We start from the raw sequence: 18,945 nt of genomic DNA, 5'->3' as shown, positions 1-18,945 counted from the left end.
TAGAATAGTAATTGGAGGGGGGTCTGATGGGAAAGTCATGGTAGAAAATGTAGCTGTGTATTTTTCTTTCGTAGCCCATATTTACTAATGTCTGTGATGGGCTTTCTAACCTAGCAGACTATGGCAGGACTGCCAAACGTAGTACAGGCCATTTACGATGGTCAAAAGAGGTATAAGGGGGAGTTTAATGGAGTAAGATTTGCTCAAAACACTGGGCCTGATTCAGACCTGCTCGCGAGCGCTAAGCGCTCGCAAGCGGGTCGATGGTGGACCAGTGCGCAAGCGCACGACGGACCCGGCTCCGTCGTGCGCATGCGCGAGACCCGGATAGCGTCGGGCAAGCTGTCGCTCCGGGTCTCGTACCAAAGGGGGCAATTCAAAACGATGTTGAGTAGCCCAAGCTCCCAAAGCTATTCAATTCACCGTGCTGTTTGGGTGCCCATGTGAACGCCTCCGTTTGGGGCCGGCCCCACTGACATCACGAGTGATGTCAGTGGGAGAGATTTCGGCTCTGTGAGAGCAAAAATATCTCTGGGGCTTGCGACAACGAGACCCTACCACAAGGGTCTCGTCGCAAGCCCGATGGTCGCGATGGTCTTGACCATCGTGACCATCTTCCTGGCCGCCTGCTATAGCTTTGGGTGGTCACCCACAGCTATGCTTGTGGCCAGGAGACCGATCTAAAAAACAAGAAGGCCGGCCCTGATTCAGAGCGAGCACTCTGTCAGAGCGTCTGGCTCTGAATCAGGCCCACTGTTTTTAGGCATGATTTTCAGAGAGTCTTATATTTGATAAATATAATGAAAAAGGAAGGGCGTAGGGGAGCATTGTGGCAAAGTAAGAACAGCTGACAAACTAACCATAAATTACCAAAAACATTCACTGGTGAACCACACTCCCTTAGATATGACTTATGGTCCATCGGTAACCACCAAACTAAAGGGAGGTGCACCCATTCACCATGACTAAGGGTCTGATTTACTACCGATCGCAATACTGCATACGCACGCAGTTCAATTGCGATTGCAAGCCAAACCACTGCGAAAACACAATGCAAACTCAACACTACATAAGGACGCCCACTCTACCATACGTACATCTGTAATACATAGCAGAATAGTGAAACCATTGGTGCAATCGGAAGCGCCCTTCTTGGGCTACTAAACATCGTTTTGAATTGAATTCGGCCCACTGACACAAAACAAAACACCATAAAACCACCAAAAAAAGAAAGAAAAACAAACCTAATAAGAAACCTAGGAGTGAAAGCCTCAGGACACGGAGGTTGAGCAGGATGTTAAACTCACAGATAACACAACTACTGTATCTAAAAACACACTCCTTACTAAACCACCAATTACAACCAATCTAACTAAATAAAACAGTCACATTACACTGTAAAAAAACCTAACCCTTGTCTAACCATACCAATTGAAAAAAAAACATGACCACTAATGAGCCAATGTCCTTGGGATTTAATTACTTTTAGGTTGAAATCAAACCTCAGTTGCCCTAAACTGTAGTTACACAAACCGCAGGTTAACCCATTGGATTGCGGTTCCAGCAGATTGGGTGGTGAACGAATTGTCACAAATTTCCATTCAGAATGTTTTTAGGTAGTCTAGTGTCCAAATATTTACTTATTCAATTTAAAAACCTTAAACGTACTTCCCAACTGGGGTGGAGCAGTCCTGGATTATGGACCAAGAAAGGGGCAGGATTTACAGAGATAGGGGCAGGGCTTCATCAGATAGTGGGCGTGGCTGGTGAATTAGTGTTAGTCAGAGGAGAATGGGTAGTGAGTTACATGGATCTCGGGGCAGCTGGGCTTATGATCTTCAGGTTTTTCTTGGTGTAATGTTGGGTGCTGTGCCATAAAGTTCAGTTGTTTTTTCCATGAATGTTTCTGTTTTATTATTGAACTTTGCCAGTGATAAATGAACAATATTGTGTTTGACTTCCCCAGGCAGGAGTATTCTAACATAAAGTTCAGATAAATTTGTTATGGCGTTACTATATGCAGCTTTATATATAAAATGAAACCATGTAGACGAGAAAAAACAGCAACAGACTTACAGTACTTCCACCCGTGACCTCTACCTTCTCTCACGTATGAACAGGCATGGCCATGTCAACAGAAGCCCGAGGCCCCAAACATTTCTTGGAACCCTATCTCCGACAGATAAAACCCACTCTTCCCAAAAGTCTCTTAAACTTCCTTGTAGCTCAATGGATAGTGGAGGAGAGTAACGGATATGTGTGTTATCAGCACTTGTGCCTAATACTGTACATGATCGTTGATCTGCCTAAGCCCCTCTCATCGAATGGGGGGAACTTTTGCCATGCTTGCCGACATTCTGGCTGCCCCTTACGGGAGGGAGCAGCCAGATTGGCATAGCAGGGGGGTGTGGCCGGCATAGGGGTGTGTGGCCGGACAGCTTATCCGGTATTTGTGGGCGGAGCGGGGGGCGTGGCCACACGATCAAGTCATTTTGCTCCCGATACACAATGCATTGTGAAGCAGGTGACGGGGCCACAATGACGCAATTCAGCGTGAATCACATCATCGGCCTTCTCCGCTGCAGGGGTTTCTCATGTAACCGCAGGGGGGCCGGAGAGGATGGTGGCTGCCGGGAGGCTTGCCTGCCTTTCCGGGGGGGTGGTAGCGGCACACGATTTTCGGGAGGCTCCCGGCTGAACGTGAAGTAAGGCAAGTATGACTTTTGCATCTTCTAGAGACGGCCTTCACGCATTTGCCCAGTAAAGTGCATGTCGTATCGTAATTTGTTTTGCGCTATTACAAATAAGCCTCGACGCAATTACACCAGCATTGGTCTTCTGTCATCCAGGAAAACAATCACTTCCATCATCACAGAAAGCTGTGTTTCTTCAGATCAATATACGTATCATCTATGCAGTACTTTTCTTATTACAATGTTGTAGTTCTTTTATGTTTATTATATAGGCAATAAGTTAATTGGTAACAGGCGGCAGCTGACATTGAATGTGTCATTCAAATCAGTGAGGTATGTAGTGATAGAATATAGATAGATATCACCCAATTAAGCGGCTACGTGTGGGGATGATTGAACCCACGCATGTGATTTAGTCTCTGTACAGTAGCTTAATTGAGATAACATCTGGTATAATATATAAATATACATTACATACAGCAAGAAAATCACTCATTACACTTTGATAGGTGGCAACGAGTTAGACGGTAGAATCGTCTCAGGATCAATTTTATTTGAGGGAAAAATAAACTAAAAAGAAACTATAGATAACACCGTTTAGTGGCTGGTTCCATCCAAGCTTACGGGGCATACACTGCGCTGTACACCACATATTAGTGCCCTATGATTTACCCAGGAGTCCATGGGCCTGACCCTGAGTTGCAAGCACTGCCGATGTCACACACAATGGAGCGTTGGTTTTCTTCTGTGCCTGCGTCTGCCTTCCGTGCCGTGGCTGCACACTGCAAATGTGTCCAGATAGCGTACTGGGAGGTGGCTTAGCGCACACACAGAGACAGCCCGTCTTGGGTGTGTGTTATGGGAGTGATGCAGGCACGTCACAAAAGGAGGCCATACTAGGACGGCCATACTTGGCTGGTGCCAGTCTAAGGACGTTGCCAGTGGGAGCCTCAGTCCTTGCATGGATGTACACCAGGGAAGGCCATTGTAGCAGGGATGTAGTTATTATCTCGACTATCGGGATGCCAGCGCCTAGAATGCTGGCGCCGAAATCCTAACACTAGTCATAATCTCAGCGCTGGCATCCCGATGATAGGGGAAGAGGTAGGGTTAGTCACTAGGGGGAAGGGTTTAGGCACTAGGGGGAGGGTTAGGATTGGGCACTAGGAGATAAGGGTTAGGGTTAGGCCAGAGGGGGAGAGTTAGGGTTAGGCACTAGGGGGAGGGTTAGGCACTAGAGGGAGGGTTAGTGTTAGGCACTAGGGGTTAGGGTTATTATTTATGGGAAGGGTTATGGTTAAGAACTAGGGGCAGATTTGGGTTAGACCCTAGAGGGAGAGTTAGGTACTAGGGGGAGGGGAAGGGTTAGGCACTAGGGGGAGAGTTAGTGTTAGGCACTAGGGGTAAGGGTTAGGCACTAGGGGTGGAAGGATTAGGGTTATGCACTAAGGGGGAAGGGTTAGGGTTAGGCACTAGGGAGAGGGTTAGGGTTGGGTACCAGGGGGAGGGGAAGGGTGAGGCACTAGGAGGAGGGAAAGGGGTAGGCACTATGGGGGAAGGGTTAGGCACTAGGGGGTGGAAGGATGAGGCTTAGGCACAATGGCCGGAGGTTAGGTTTAGGGTGCGGAGATGGAGGGTTAGGACACTTACAGACTGGTGTCGGTATCCTAACTCTGCCAGGATGCTGACATTGGGATTCTGACCACCGGGATCCTGAGTGCCGGCATCCCGTACCAAACCTTGTAGCAGTATTTGCACCCAGGGCTGGAGCTCACTCATGACATCTCTCCCATAGTGCCGAGCGGGACCGGAGGAGCAGATGGCAGCAGGAGCGGAGATTTGGGTAAGTATAATTATGTCTGCATAAGGGGCACTTATTGAGCTGGAATCATTTGTTATTCAAGTGACTATCACTTATTGGAAAGGGAATCGGTAGCCAGAAAGACATATCCCGACAGGGTCATATAAGTACCCTAACCCTCCAGTCCAACCCCCTAACCCTCCCCCCAGTGGTGCCTAGCCCTAAGCCCCCTCCCAGGGGGTTGCCTGACCCTAACCCCCCCCTCCCCCTAGCCCTCCTGGGTAGGGTGCCTAACCCTAAGTCCCCCCAGGGATGCCTAAACCTAACACTAACCCCCACCACTGGCTAAAATGTAACAATACCTGCTTACCTTCATTCGGGATGCCGGCCATCAGGATTTCGTCGTCGGGCTAAAGATAGGTGCCTTGATTTCGACGCCTATCTTTAGTCTCGGGTCGGCCTTCCAATGTCGGCCGGCATTCCGGGTAATATAACTACATTCCATTGGGAAGACTGATCTTACGATTCGGCTTTGCAACAACATATGGCCGTGGAGCAAAAGGAGGGAATACGTTCCCAACTAACTGCTCCACCACAGTATGTGGGGTTATCATGCAACATATGTCTGCTGTCTGATTTGCACAACAAGTATCATTGCGGTAGACTTGCCGTCATTTAAGCACACGTACATTTGTAACCTGATACACTACACTGATTATCTTGGGGTGCCCCTATCTACTGTGATATTTGTAACTACATACAATAAGAGGCTAAGACGCTCCATATTATTAGTGACTGCTTCCTGTACCTACTGAGCGTTGTTGTTCTACGCTTTTCAATTCTGCAAAATACTTTTTACTTTGTTCTGTGGCTATACAATGAGATAAGAGCTGATATTGCGGATAGTGGGCCTAATTCAGACACGCTCACGAGCGTTGAGCGCTCGCAAGCGGGTCGATATTAGGCCAGTGCGCAAGCTGTCGCTATGGGTCTCGCTACAAAGGGGGCGTGCTGTCGATGGTGAGTGACAGCACGCCCCCTTTGGTGGGCGTGCCGGGGGCGTGGCTGGCCGGACGGAAGCGTTCCCATGGGAACACCTACCATCTGGGGCCGGCCCCACTGACATCACAAGTGATGTCAGTGGGAGTGCTTTCGGCTCTGATAGAGCCGAATGCACTCCAGGGCTTGCGGCAACGAGACCTTACCACAAGGCTCTCGTCGCAAACCCGATGGTCGCGATGGTCTTGGCCGCTCTATAATTCATAGGGACGGCCCTGATTCAGAGCGAGTGCTCTGTCAGAGTGTCCGGCTCTGAATCAGGGCCAGTGATACAGCTTAACCCTGAAATGCCTGCTGTGCCACTGCTGCTGCCTCTTCTGCTTGGTTGGGGGTAAATCATGATGAAGATGCCTTCACAACTTATAATATAATTTTATGTTCTATGTTATATAGGATATAAGACCTGAAGGCCTGATTCAGTAGTGCACTCGCTAAACCCTGATCACCGAGAATCTGCGTGTGCGCAAGACCCATTCTACACATGTACAGAATGGGTCCTGCGTGATCGCATCCAGGCTCCCTATGCCTCTGCCTGTTTGACAGACAGATGCGTTTACTGGGCGGTGTGGGGGGCAGAGATGGCCTATGTTCCCCGAAATGGGGGAGGGTCTCCCCCATTTTCCCGGGAGTGTCAAGGCTAGGATCTGCGTTCATGGACGAAGATTCCTGGCCTCGCATGACCGCCCAACATTGTGACCGATGGTCACTATAGTGATCCCAAACAGCAACCTCGGTCGCAGCGCTGGGATCGCAGAGGCAGCAGGAGGTATCAGACACCTCCTGCTGCATTTGCATTTTAGCAAGGATGCGCTTGTGTGCAATCCAGTCTTCTGCTGAATCAGGCCCTATATTAATTGTGGGGGCGATTTAGCTGCGGATGCAGGAGCTATCGCAGCTGGTAACATGTTAGCAACTGCGATATCAGTAATATGGTGATACATCAGGAGTCGCCTCCTGCAATGCATCACTGATCCGAGCTGCGTCCAAGGACCACATTTCTGTCATTAGCCATAATAACCGTTTCCCTGGATAAAACAGTTTTTTACAGGAGACTACAGATTGCGTCCATGTTACAGAAGAGATTTCCAGGGTGCTCAGTCATCATTTATCTGACACATTCAGGGCCTGATTCAGACCCAATCGTGAGCACACAGCGCTCGCAAGCGGGTCGATGTTCCCCCACTGTGAATGCGCCGCCTCTGTCGTCACTCCGGGGCTCACTACAAGATGGGGCGGCTGTTGATGTTGATTGACAGCTCGCCCTGTTTCGTAGGCGGGGAGGGGGGGTAGCTGCACAAACGCAGGCATAGGAACGCCTGCCATTTGTGGGCGGCCCTACTAACATCACATGTCCCTCGGGCAGGGTATCGACGCAAGCCCGATGGTCGCGATAATAGCAACCATTGCCAGACCGCTCGCACTAGCTGTGGGTGGTCACCCACAGCTTTGCAAGCGGCCTGGCAGCCGAAAATAAAAAAATAAAAAATAAAATGCCCTAATCAAGAGCGAGCGCTTGCAAACAGAGTGCCTCTGAATCAGGCCCTCAGTGCGAATAGTGTTGCCGCTTTGCGCAATGCTAAGAGAATGTGTTTTGCTTGCAGAAATGCCCCGAGCACCATTATATAAGTGTAGGTGTGAGCGCCGAGGCGATGGAAGGGTCTATTAGAGAGTACATAGGGTCTCTGGGCCTCATTCAGAGGCGGTCGTTAGATGCAAGCGGTCGCTCTGATTCAGTGCGGCCGCTTGCATTCTGAACGGCCGCCTCCCACAGCTCTAACGACCGACATGGGTTATGGTCGTGATGGTCAAGACCATCGCGACCATCAGGGCTTACGACTAGGCTCTGTTTGTGCAGGAAATTCCCCACTGACATCAGCAATGATGTCAGTGGGGCCGTCCCCAAACAGCAAGCGTTCCGACTGGAACACCTCCGTTTGGCCGGGCTCGCCCCCGACCCGCCCAGCAAACGGGGCGAGCGGTCACTCAACATCGACAACTCGCCCCGTCTGCTACGACGAGACCCCTAACGACGGAGTGCCCGTCGTTAGCCGGATCTCGTACATGTGCATGACGGAGCCGGCTCCGTCGTGCGCATGCGCTGTGATGCAACATCGAGTCGGTCGCGAGTGCTCAGCGCTCACGACCGACTCTGAATAAGCTCCTCTCTCCATAGATCACACAGAATTAGACAGAAAACCCTTTCCTTCTTTTTTCTCATGGAAGTGACTGATCAATGCTTCCAAACACCCAACTTTCTGCCTTTTATTGCAATAACTGGTCCCTGATAAGAGGAATATTAAAAAGCATAAATTTTTTTTTAAAAAGTTGACTGGAAAGTGGATTTTCCTGGCGTAAGTTATTTACAGGCTGCTTATATATTTGCAGATCACCAAAATGTTAATGAAGATTTATCTCCGCACAACTGAATTTCAGAAGCTAATTATTATTTTGTTATGTTTAGTCCTCTTACTAATACCACAGTTGCGCCAAACAGCCCTCCTCAGCGCGCCAGATCCTGTGCGTATCGGCTGCGCCGAGCGTCGTCTTAGCTCAAATTGTGCATCCGATGCGCATAAATAAAACAACTGGAAGGAACGACACTGCTTTGCTATAATACACTATGTGATGTGCGACATTTGTACATCTGTGTGTGTAAGAAGCACTATGAGGCGGGGGTCACAGCTTTTTCTCACGCCAAGTTCCTTGGAGCTTCATCTGCGACTATGTACGTGTTTAAAATAAATTCCTGCGTGGGTAAAGCCGCAGCCCGGCGACTCTAGTACAGGGTGAGTGGTGTTTTGCTGCGTCTGCGATGCATATAAGACGTAAATTTAAATTAAAAAGTCACTGTGCTACACCCCTTAGCGCAGCTCAGTCGCGCCAGGCGCCTTGTGCCGTACGGCATATGGAGGCTAGATGTATATATCTATATTTAATGTTATTTTATGCTGAAACAAGGAGAAAAATATACCATGCACTGGTAAACTGTAATGTGTCTTTTCCATGTTGAAAATGATAAAGGTGAACATGGAATAGGTCTGATCAACTTAGAACATGTAACCTTCACGTCTCTCTATATATACACATATAGCCACCTTGTAACAATGTAACTGTGTGAGTAACATGACAGAACAATGTGCAGCTACTCTCAAAAGCTGTATTCAGTTGTTTTAACAAACGAATGGGCTTCTTTTCATATGCATAATTAGTACACAATGCCATGTATACATTAAACGGTAATACTAAACCTGGGGTGGTAGCTATAGCAAGCAGCCTCTTCACGGGCTTGTTTGACCTTGAAATTTCAAGCGGCCCTAATATAAAAAAGCAAAGCACAAGTTTTGCACACACATATAGTGGCAAATTCAGGGTATTGATGCCGTCTCCTGGGATAGATGGGTGCACTTTCACACATCAGCCGATTAGTGGCACACCAGTCCAGGGCATTGGCACAAGTAATTGCAGTTAGTTTTATTTGCAGCATAAAGATAAAATATGAAAGAAAAGCCTAGTCTAACTAAACAAAATGATTTGCTCTCTCAGAGTAGATAGACCCAACATCCCTCTTACAAAACAAAAGTATAAGCACAGTACTTAAAGCCAGTTATCACAGTAACTCTCAAAAAACCTGCTGCCTGTTCCCCAGGTAGTGAGAGATTGAGACTAGCACCTGAAACTCCTTACAGCCTCTCACAGGTGCTCTCACAACCAGTTAGCTTCTGTCCACCAGGTAGAAGCCCGGAACCTAGGGCACACATCGCTCCCATTTACAACTTTTCCTGTGCTTTTATCATTATCTATATACACGCACATGTATATGTCTTTTTTAAAGTTTAGATACATGCAAATTACACATATCATCAGTACACTAATGTCAACAAAATAATTATAAAATACATTGTAGCGTCTCTGTGTGAGACTATATGAAGTAACAGAATTTGTTTTCAAATAACTAACTACATAACCATATTGCAAATGTTCCCATGTCATAATCTCCTTTGATTAAAGCATTTTCCTATCTTACACTGGCACAAAGATAGACACGGGTCTCGGAAACAGTTTAGGGCTACACGCGATCTAGTTGGAATCATTTTTCACTGACAACAACAACCAATTAAAATTTCATCTTTCATACTAATCATAGAAGACATAACATTAAAAAGAGTACAGGGGGATTTTTATATGGAAACTGTTAAAGCAGCGTCAACCATTTCATTAGACTTCAGAAAGATGTTACCTTATGCTAAATTTGTGTCAAATTGGTACTTAAAAGAGCTTCTTTAAAGAAAAATGTTCATAAAAGAGCCTGAGATGAGTTATGAATATATTATTTTATCTCAAATATATAAACATAGTGCACTGGCATTTAACTTCTAATGAAATGTCAATCTAGACAGATATAACAGATGTTATAATTATTATTATTGAAGTCGATTTTTAAAGAGCCACATTCCTCCGAAAGCCAGGGCCAAGAGAAAAATAGGACATACATAAAACAGGGAGGACATACAAGGTTAAAGCAGAAATTCAGATATGAAAACAAGGCAACACTCATGAGAGAGTTTATAAACTAAATAGAAGAAGGTACAGTTGAGACAAGAGGAGTAAGGGACAGCAGTAAAGATGTACCAGTGTGAGTAGTATAGGTGGGAGTAGGGGAGGTGTGAGGGTGTACCATTGTGAGTAGTATAGGTGGGAGTAGGGGAGGTGTGAGGGTGTACCAGTGTGAGTAGTATAGGTGAGAGTAGGGGAGGTGTGAGGGTGTACCAGTGTGAGTAGTATAGGTGGGAGTAGGGTAGGTGTGAGTGTGTACCAGTGTTATTAGTATAGGTAGGAGTAGAGTAGGTGTGAGGGTGTACCAGTGTGAGTAGTATAGGTGGGAGTAGGGTAGGTGTGAGGGTATACCAGTGTGAGTAGTATAGGTGGGATTAGGGTAGGTGTGAGTGTGTACCAGTGTTAGTAGTATAGGTGGGAGTAGGGTAGGTGTGAGGGTATTCAAGTGTGAGTAGTATAGGTGGGAGTAGGGTAGGTGTGAGGGTGTACCAGTGGGAGTAGTATAGATGGGAGTAGGGTGTACCAGTGTGAGTAGTATAGGTGGGAGTAGGGTAGGTGTGAGGGTATACCCGTGTGAGTAGTATAGGTGGGAGTAGGGTAGGTGTGAGGGTGTACCAGTGTGAGTAGTATAGGTTGGAGTAGGGTAGGTGTGAGGGTATACCATTGTGAGTAGTATAGGTGGGAGTAGGGTAGGTGTGAGGGTATACCATTGTGAGTAGTATAGGTGGGAGTAGGGGAGGTGTGAGGGTGTACCAGTGTGAGTTGTATAGGTGGAAGTAGGGTAGGTGTGAGGGTGTACCAGTGGGAGTAGTATAGGTGGGAGTAGGGTAGGTGTGAGGGTGTACCAGTGAGAGTAGTATTGGTGGGAGTAGGGTAGGTGTGAGGGTGTACCAGTGTGAGTAGTATAGGTGGGAGTAGGGTAGGTGTGAGGGTGTACCAGTGTGAGTAGTATAGGTGGGAGTAGGGTAGGTGTGAGGGTGTACCAGTGTGAGTAGTATAGGTGGGAGTAGGGTAGGTGTGAGGGTGTACCAGTGTGAGTAGTATAGGTGGGAGTAGGGTAGGTGTGAGGGTGTACCAGTGGGAGTAGTATAGGTGGGAGTAGGTTAGGTGTGAGGGTGTACCAGTGTGAGTAGTATAGGTAGGAGTAGGGGAGGTATGAGGGTGTACCAGTGTGAGTAGTATAGGTGGGAGTAGGTTAGGTGTGAGGGTATCTCACGGTCATTTGCAGTGATTCCCCTAACCTTTCAGCCATATCTTCCTTCTTAGAGAACAATATGAAGTATTTATACCCCCAATAAACATTACTACCAATCAGTGACCCTGAGCCTACATCACCTATAAATCTGCCTTAGAACAGGACCTCTATATCTTTGGGAACTTGCACCCAGGGTAGGTGTGAGGGTGTACCAGTGTGAGTAGTATAGGTGGGAGTAGGGTAGGTGTGAGGGTGTACCAGTGTGAGTAGTATAGGTGGGAGTAGGGTAGGTGTGAGGGTGTACCAGTGTGAGTAGTATAGGTGGGAGTAGGGTAGGTGTGAGGGTGTACCAGTGTGAGTAGTATAGGTGGGAGTAGGGTAGGTGTGAGAGTGTACCAGTGTGAGTAGTATAGGTGGGAGTAGGGTAGGTGTGAGGGTGTACCAGTGTGAGTAGTATAGGTGGGAGTAGGGTAGGTGTGAGGGTGTACCAGTGTGAGTAGTATAGGTGTGAGTAGGGTAGGTGTGAGGGTGTACCAGTGTGAGTAGTATAGGTTGGAGTAGTGTAGGGGTGAGGGTGTACCAGTTTGAGTAGTATAGGTGGGAGTAGGGTAGGTGTGAGGGTGTACCAGTGAGAGTAGTACTGAATTTGCTCTACTGAGTGCCCGTCTTGTGATTTGCACGTGACCTCCTATATTCACAAGGCAGTACACATTGCACAGTACATCAGGCACACCACCCATCATAAAACATGACATTTAATCTTGGTTTCTGGAAAACATTAAGTGATTTATACAAGGTCACAAAGCCCTAAAGTGGAAATTTATATGTGGGTCACCAGTAAGTATCTCACGGTCATTTGCAGTGATTCCCCTAACCTTTCAGCCATATCTTCCTTCTTAGAGAACAATATGAAGTATTTATACCCCCAATAAACATTACTACCAATCAGTGACCCTGAGCCTACATCACCTATAAATCTGCCTTAGAACAGGACCTCTATATCTTTGGGAACTTGCACCCAGACACTGGAACACCATCCCAATATCTTTATAGCTCGCTGTAATCCCAAAATGTTTACTTGTGTCCTGAATACACTGACTAATGAACACTATGTAATAACTCTCCAAGGCTATTACTAAATTATCTCCTCTCTGTAATTCTCGGCACAGATATAACATTACACAAAGATTGCCATAAACCATATTCCTGCCTTCCTGGCCATTCAGTCTGTGTGGACAGTGGCTTTGCGTATAAGTCCGATGTGAAATGATCGGCACATGTGCAGGATCTGCACTGCATGTAATTATCACTGACTGTGATGGCAATCTCACAGACACTGATCGGCACATGCGCAGTACGTGATGGGTACGGGATGCCGCAGCTCAGGATCCCAGCGGTCTAAATCCAGACCCCAGCATCCTGACAAGTTTGGGATACAGACACCTGTCGGTAGGTATGCAAGCCCTCCCCCTCTCCCTACTCTAACCCTCCCTCCCTCCCCGGGGCCTGAATATAACCTCACCCCTAGTGCCAAAACCTCCCCCTCCCCGCACCCTAAACCTCCTCACATTAGTGCCTGACCCTAACCATCCCCCTAGTGCCTAACCCCTAACTTTCCCCCCAACCCTGCTACTTACCTTCAGGATGCTGGCGGTCGGGATACCAGTGCCAGGATTATGACAGGTGTCGGGATTCCGGTGCCGGTATTCTAGGGCTCGGCATCCCCTATGCCGGGATACTGAAAGTAACCCGCGCAGTATAGATCCGGCACATTGCCCGATCAGTAGCCATCGCAGCTGTACATAAACCATGGGATTTGCGTACATCTCTGTATCAGGCCAATAATCTTTCACAACATCTTTCCAGATAACATAGCTACATTGATTAAAACATAATTCCTGTATTATAGTTATAAAAATAAAAAAAGTAAAGACCTTTTTGGTAATTTACACCTTATCCTTATCTAGTGTGTTATAATGATTGAGCCTCTGCACATTGCTGAAAAGAGTTAGTGATATGTCTATTGGATTTAAATAAATAGAAGATTTTTTTTCATTTTATCTTTTATAGAGAGACAAATAGATGAGATAGATAGATAGATAGATAGATAGATAGATAGATAGATAGATATGAGCTAGATAGATATGAGATAGATAGATAGATATGAGCTAGATAGATATGAGATAGATAGATAGATAGATAGATAGATAGATAGATAGATAGATAGATAGATAGATAGATATGAGATAGATAGATAGATAGATAGATAGATAGATAGATAGATAGATGAGATAGATATATGGATAGATAGGAGTTAGATATATAGATAGATATGAGATAGATAGATAGATAGATAGGAGATAGATAGATAGATAGATAGATAGATAGATAGATAGATAGATAGATAGATACAGTGCCATGCAAAAGTATTCACCCCTCTTGGCTTTTTACCTTTTTAGTTACATTACAACCTGTAATTTTTTTATTTTATTTTTTATCTGAATTTTATTTGATGGATCTGCACAAAATAGTCTATTTGGTGAAGTGAAATGAGAAAAATATATATAAAAAAATATTTCTAAATAAAATTCTGAAAATTGGCATGTGCATATGTAATCACCTCCTTTGCTATGAAGCCCCTCAAAAGTTATTGTGCAACCAATTACCTCCAGAAGTCACATAATTAGTGAAATGAAGTCCACCCGTGTGAAATCGAACTGTCACATGATCTGTCAGTATAAACACACCTTTTCTGAAAGGCCCCAGAGGCTGCAACACCACTAAGCAAGAGGCATCACACCATGAAGACCAAGGAGCTCTCCTAACCAGTCAGGGACGAAGTTGTTGAGAAGTATAATTCTGGGTTGGGTTATAAAAAAATATCCAAATCTTTGATGATCCCCCGGAGCACCATCAAATCAATCATCATCAAATGGAAAGAACATGGTACCACAACAAACCAGCCAAGAGAGGGCCACCCACCAAAACTCACAGATCGGGCAAGGAGGGCATTATTCAGAGAGGCAGCACAGAGACCAAAGGTAACCCTGAAGGAGCTGCATAGTTCCACAGCAGAGACTGGTGTATCTGTGCATGTGACCACAATAAGCCGTTCAATCCATAGAGCTGGGTTTTATGGAAGAGTGGCCAGAAAAAAGCCATTACTTAGTGATAAAAATAAGAAGACACGATTTGAGTTTGCCAAAAGGCATGTGGGCGACTCCCCAATGTATGGAGGAAGGTGCTCTGGTCAGATGAGACTAAAATTTTACTTTTCGGCCACCAAGGAAAAAGCTATGTCTGGCGCAAACCCAACACATCCCATCACCCCCAAAAAAACATCGCCACAGTGAAACATGGTGGTGGCAGCATCATGCTATGGGGATGTTTCTCAGCAGCAGGGACTGGGAAACTGATTTGAGTCAAGGGAAAGATGGATGGTGCTAAATACAGGGATATTCTTGAGCTAAACCTGTTTCAGTCGGTCCGTGATTTGAGACTGGGACGGAGGTTCACCTTCCAGCTGGACAATGACCCGAAGCATACAGCTAAAGCAACACTCGAGTGGTTTAAGGGGAAGCATTTGTGTGTGTTGGAATGGCCTGGTCAAAGTGAAGATCTCAATCCAATTGAGAATCTGTGGTCAAACCTGAAGATTGCTGTTCACAAGCAGAAACCATCCAACATGAAGGAGCTAGAGCAGTTTTGCCCTGAGGAATGGTCAAAAATCCCAGGGGCAAGATGTGGCAAGCTCATAGAGACTTATCCAAAGGCAAAGCGACTTGCAGCTGTAATTGCCGCAAAAGGTGGCTCGACAAAGTTGTGACTATAGGGGGGTGAATAGTTATGCACGCTGAAGTTTTCTGTTATGTTGTCCTAAATGTTGTTTGATTCACAATATAAAAAAAACTCAACTTCACAGTAGTAGGCATGTTCTGTGAATGAAATGATGCACACCTTCACACAATCCATTGTAATTCCAGGTTGTGAGGCAACAAAACCTGAAAAATGCAAATGGGGGTAAATACTTTTGCAAGGTACTGTAGATAGATAGATAGATAGATAGGTAGATAGATAGGTAGATAGATAGATACAGTAGATATGAAACAGATAGATATGAGATACATAGATAGATAGATAGCAGGGCTGGCTCTTGAGAGAGCGCCCTAACCTCGTGCGCACTGAGTTTGGGGGCGTATCCTAATTACCATAGGTCATGCCCCTGTGTGACGTTATTTGGAGGCGTCCCCGCATGGCACGCCTCCAAATAACGTCAGAATGGGGGTAAAGCCAAGCACTCCGTCACTGGCTGGGCTTCCCCCAGCCCTATCCCATCAGTGAATGGTTGCCGCGCACATGCGCGCAACATGCATTTACTCTCTGGGGTCCAGAGAGTAAATGCTGCACCGGTGTGGGTGCCCAGCCTCCCGATTTGACCACCCACGGGCCACTTAGGCCGGCGGGTGGAACAGCGGGACAGCATTGTCCCGCTGAAATCGGGATGCTGGGGAGGGGTGCCGCCCTCTACGGGTGGCGCCCGTGTGCGACCGCACTGGTCGAACACCCCTAGAGCCGGCCCTGATAGGTAGATAGATAGATAGATAGATATTAGATAGATAGATAGATAGATATAAGAGATAGATAGATATGAGATAGATGGATAGATATAAGATATATATGAGATAGATAGATAGATAGATAGATAGATAGATAGATAGATAGATAGATAGATAGATAGATATGAGATGGATATTAGATAGATAAAGATAAGATAAATAGATAGATAGATATGAGATAGATATGAGATAGATATTAGATATATAGATAGATAGATATGAGATAGATGGATAGATATAAGAGATAGATAGATATGATAGATGGATAGATATAAATATAAGATATATATGAGACAGATAGATATGAGATAGATATGTATGAGACAGATAGATAGATAGATAGATATGAGATAGATATATATGAGATAGATAGATAGGATAGATATGAGATAGATGGATAGATATAAGATATATATGAGACAGATAGATATGAGATAGATATAGATAGATATGATATAGATAGATATGAGATAGATGGATAGATATAAGATATATATGAGATAGATAGATAGATAGAGATCGATAAATATGAGATAGATAGATATATATGAGATAGATAGATAGATAGATAGATAGATAGATATGAGATAGATAGATAGATAGATAGATATAAGATATATAGGAGACAGATAGATATGAGATAGATATGTATGAGATAGATAGATAGATAGATCGATAGATATATAGGATAGATATGAGATAGATGGATAGATATAATATATATATTAGATAGATAGATAGATATAGATAAATATGAGATAGCTAGATAGATAGATATGAGATAATTAGATAGACAGATAGATATGAGATAGATAGATAGATAGATAGATAGATAGATAGATAGATAGATATGAGATAGATAGATAGATAGATAGATAGATAGATAGATAGATAGATAGATAGATAAATATGAGATAAACATGAGAAAATTAGATAGATAGATATGAGACAGATAGATAGATAATTAGATATATATCTTTCTAACATATTCTGTCTTATTCCATGAGCTACTGCACCTAGTAAAGAATTGGGATTTGTGATTAATCCCATCCATTTCCTTGTGGCTCTATAGTACTTGTTTTATCCTCTTATAAGTTATATAACACACAAGGGAAAGTGTGTCAAGCTTAGAAGCTCTCTAGAACAACTTTGATCAATTTTTCTTCCTTAGAAAAAACCCTTTGCGCTAAAAATAAATAAAATAATTGATTGTTGGATAAAGGTTTCTTGTTAAATGTGATTGTTGATGCTTTCTATGCATTTACGAAGATAACATGGAATTAAACCATTGATACTTAAGGTATTGAAAATTGTAATGCTTTGTGAAAGTAAATGTACTAGTCGGATAATATATATATATATATATATATATATATGGAATCGGTATTAAATACCGCCGGCCGCATCAGTGATGTCAGTGGGGAGTTTCCTGCTCTTCCAGAGCAGGAAGAACCCTGGGACTATCAACCTGGTCGGTATTTAAGCTGTGGGTAGTAACGACCAGGAGGCCGCACTTAAAAAATGAAGCAGCTGCCCTCATTCAGAACGAGAGCTCGCTTCTTGCGAGCGCCTCTGAATGAGGGCCATGGTGTGGTGCCTTAGAAATAACAGATAAACAAATATAAAAATGAAATAATATTATTATTTAATGACGCTACTCTGTCAGGGGAGGAGGAGTCCAGCAAAATCGAACATGAAACCTACAAATAAAAAATGTAATTCTAAAGAATACAAATTCCATGCTGAAAATGATTAAATATGAAATAAGGGATGGGTGCAGGATAGGTTTTCAAGGCACGGACAGCTATCATTTCACGAATGATCCACATTTTTTTTATTTTTGTGTGTGTATTAACTTAAGTGAAAATTGCAGAAAGCTTGCTAAGTCCATTTATTTGCAGGTTGCTTTAGATAAGCACTTTCTTCAACTAGTATTAATGTTCCACCAGCATCTTGGATCACAGCACGAGACCACTGGCTGCATCTGTCCGTATTCAAGCCGCTACTTCCCACTGATCCCTTCAAGACGTTAAGAGACCAAAGTCAGCAATTAATTTTGTTCCAACGACACAAGAGAACCAAAGCTCTGCATTCAATTTTTCCTGCGTCTGCTGTGTTGACTCGGTCAGAAAAAATGACAAGTAGGGTTTAATAGAAACTATTGACACGTGTGTTGTCCTAGTATGTGCTGAAGTCATCATCCTATTGTGTACATGGGGAACACACAAGCATTTTATACAGCCCACATACCCTCTGCTGCTGAACCATTCCCTACAGAATATCCGACACTAACGTTCCATCTGCTAGATAAATTCTTACAAAATTACCCTTACTAATTAACCAGATTTTATGCCAAACAGCACATTTAATTGATTTGCATACATCAAAATTGCAACAAAACAAAGGGCGTTTTTATTACCTTTTGTTGTTATGTTATTATTAGAAGTACATTTTAATTTTTTTTTTTTTTTACAAGTACCAAATTTAAAGACGCTGCTAATTAGAATGGAAAAATAAAACCTTATGGAGATTGCGAATGTGTAATTAGTGTGATTGTATATGCAAAAGAAAAACACTCAATAATAGAATTATTTTGGAATTTGCATAACATTTACAGAGGAAGGAACTATACGTGAAATATATAGCATACGGAAAAAAAATCTGCATCGGTAATAAACATTTTGATGACGAATAAAAGACACAGTTGGACATTAAATGACTGGAGTTGGAAAAACAAATTGGAAAAGCAAATATATGCAAGAAATGAATGAGTGGACTGATATACATGGCATCATTGAAAGCTTTGTATGTACTGTAGCTCTAACGTGATGCGCTTGCCTCGTCTGCTGCAGGGGAGGAGCTTGTGTATGTGAACAGGAGTGGGCCTTATTTATAAAAACACGCGAGTGTTGCTGAGTGTCAGCTGGGTGACAACAGGCTGTTTACACATAAATATTCTGTGGGAGTGTCACCGCCACATAGCCAGATACGCGTCCTAATGCGAGTTGTGCACATGCTCAATGCACG

General features: G+C 44.3%; 1 protein-coding gene across 8 annotated transcripts in view; it reads right to left on the bottom strand.

Moving 5' to 3' along the window:
- LOC148510717 (protocadherin-11 X-linked-like) overlaps window positions 1-18,945 on the bottom strand; it is a 1,446,380-nt gene that overhangs the window by 388,312 nt on the left and 1,039,123 nt on the right. The gene's annotated exons all lie outside the window — the stretch shown is intronic.

Source organism: Taudactylus pleione, unplaced genomic scaffold (assembly GCF_031769625.1).
Source record: "Taudactylus pleione unplaced genomic scaffold, aTauple2 ptg000312l, whole genome shotgun sequence".
NCBI classification, from domain to species: domain Eukaryota; kingdom Metazoa; phylum Chordata; class Amphibia; order Anura; family Myobatrachidae; genus Taudactylus; species Taudactylus pleione.
Note: the sequence above shows the minus strand (reverse complement) of the source record. Positions and strands in the feature narration are given on the sequence as shown.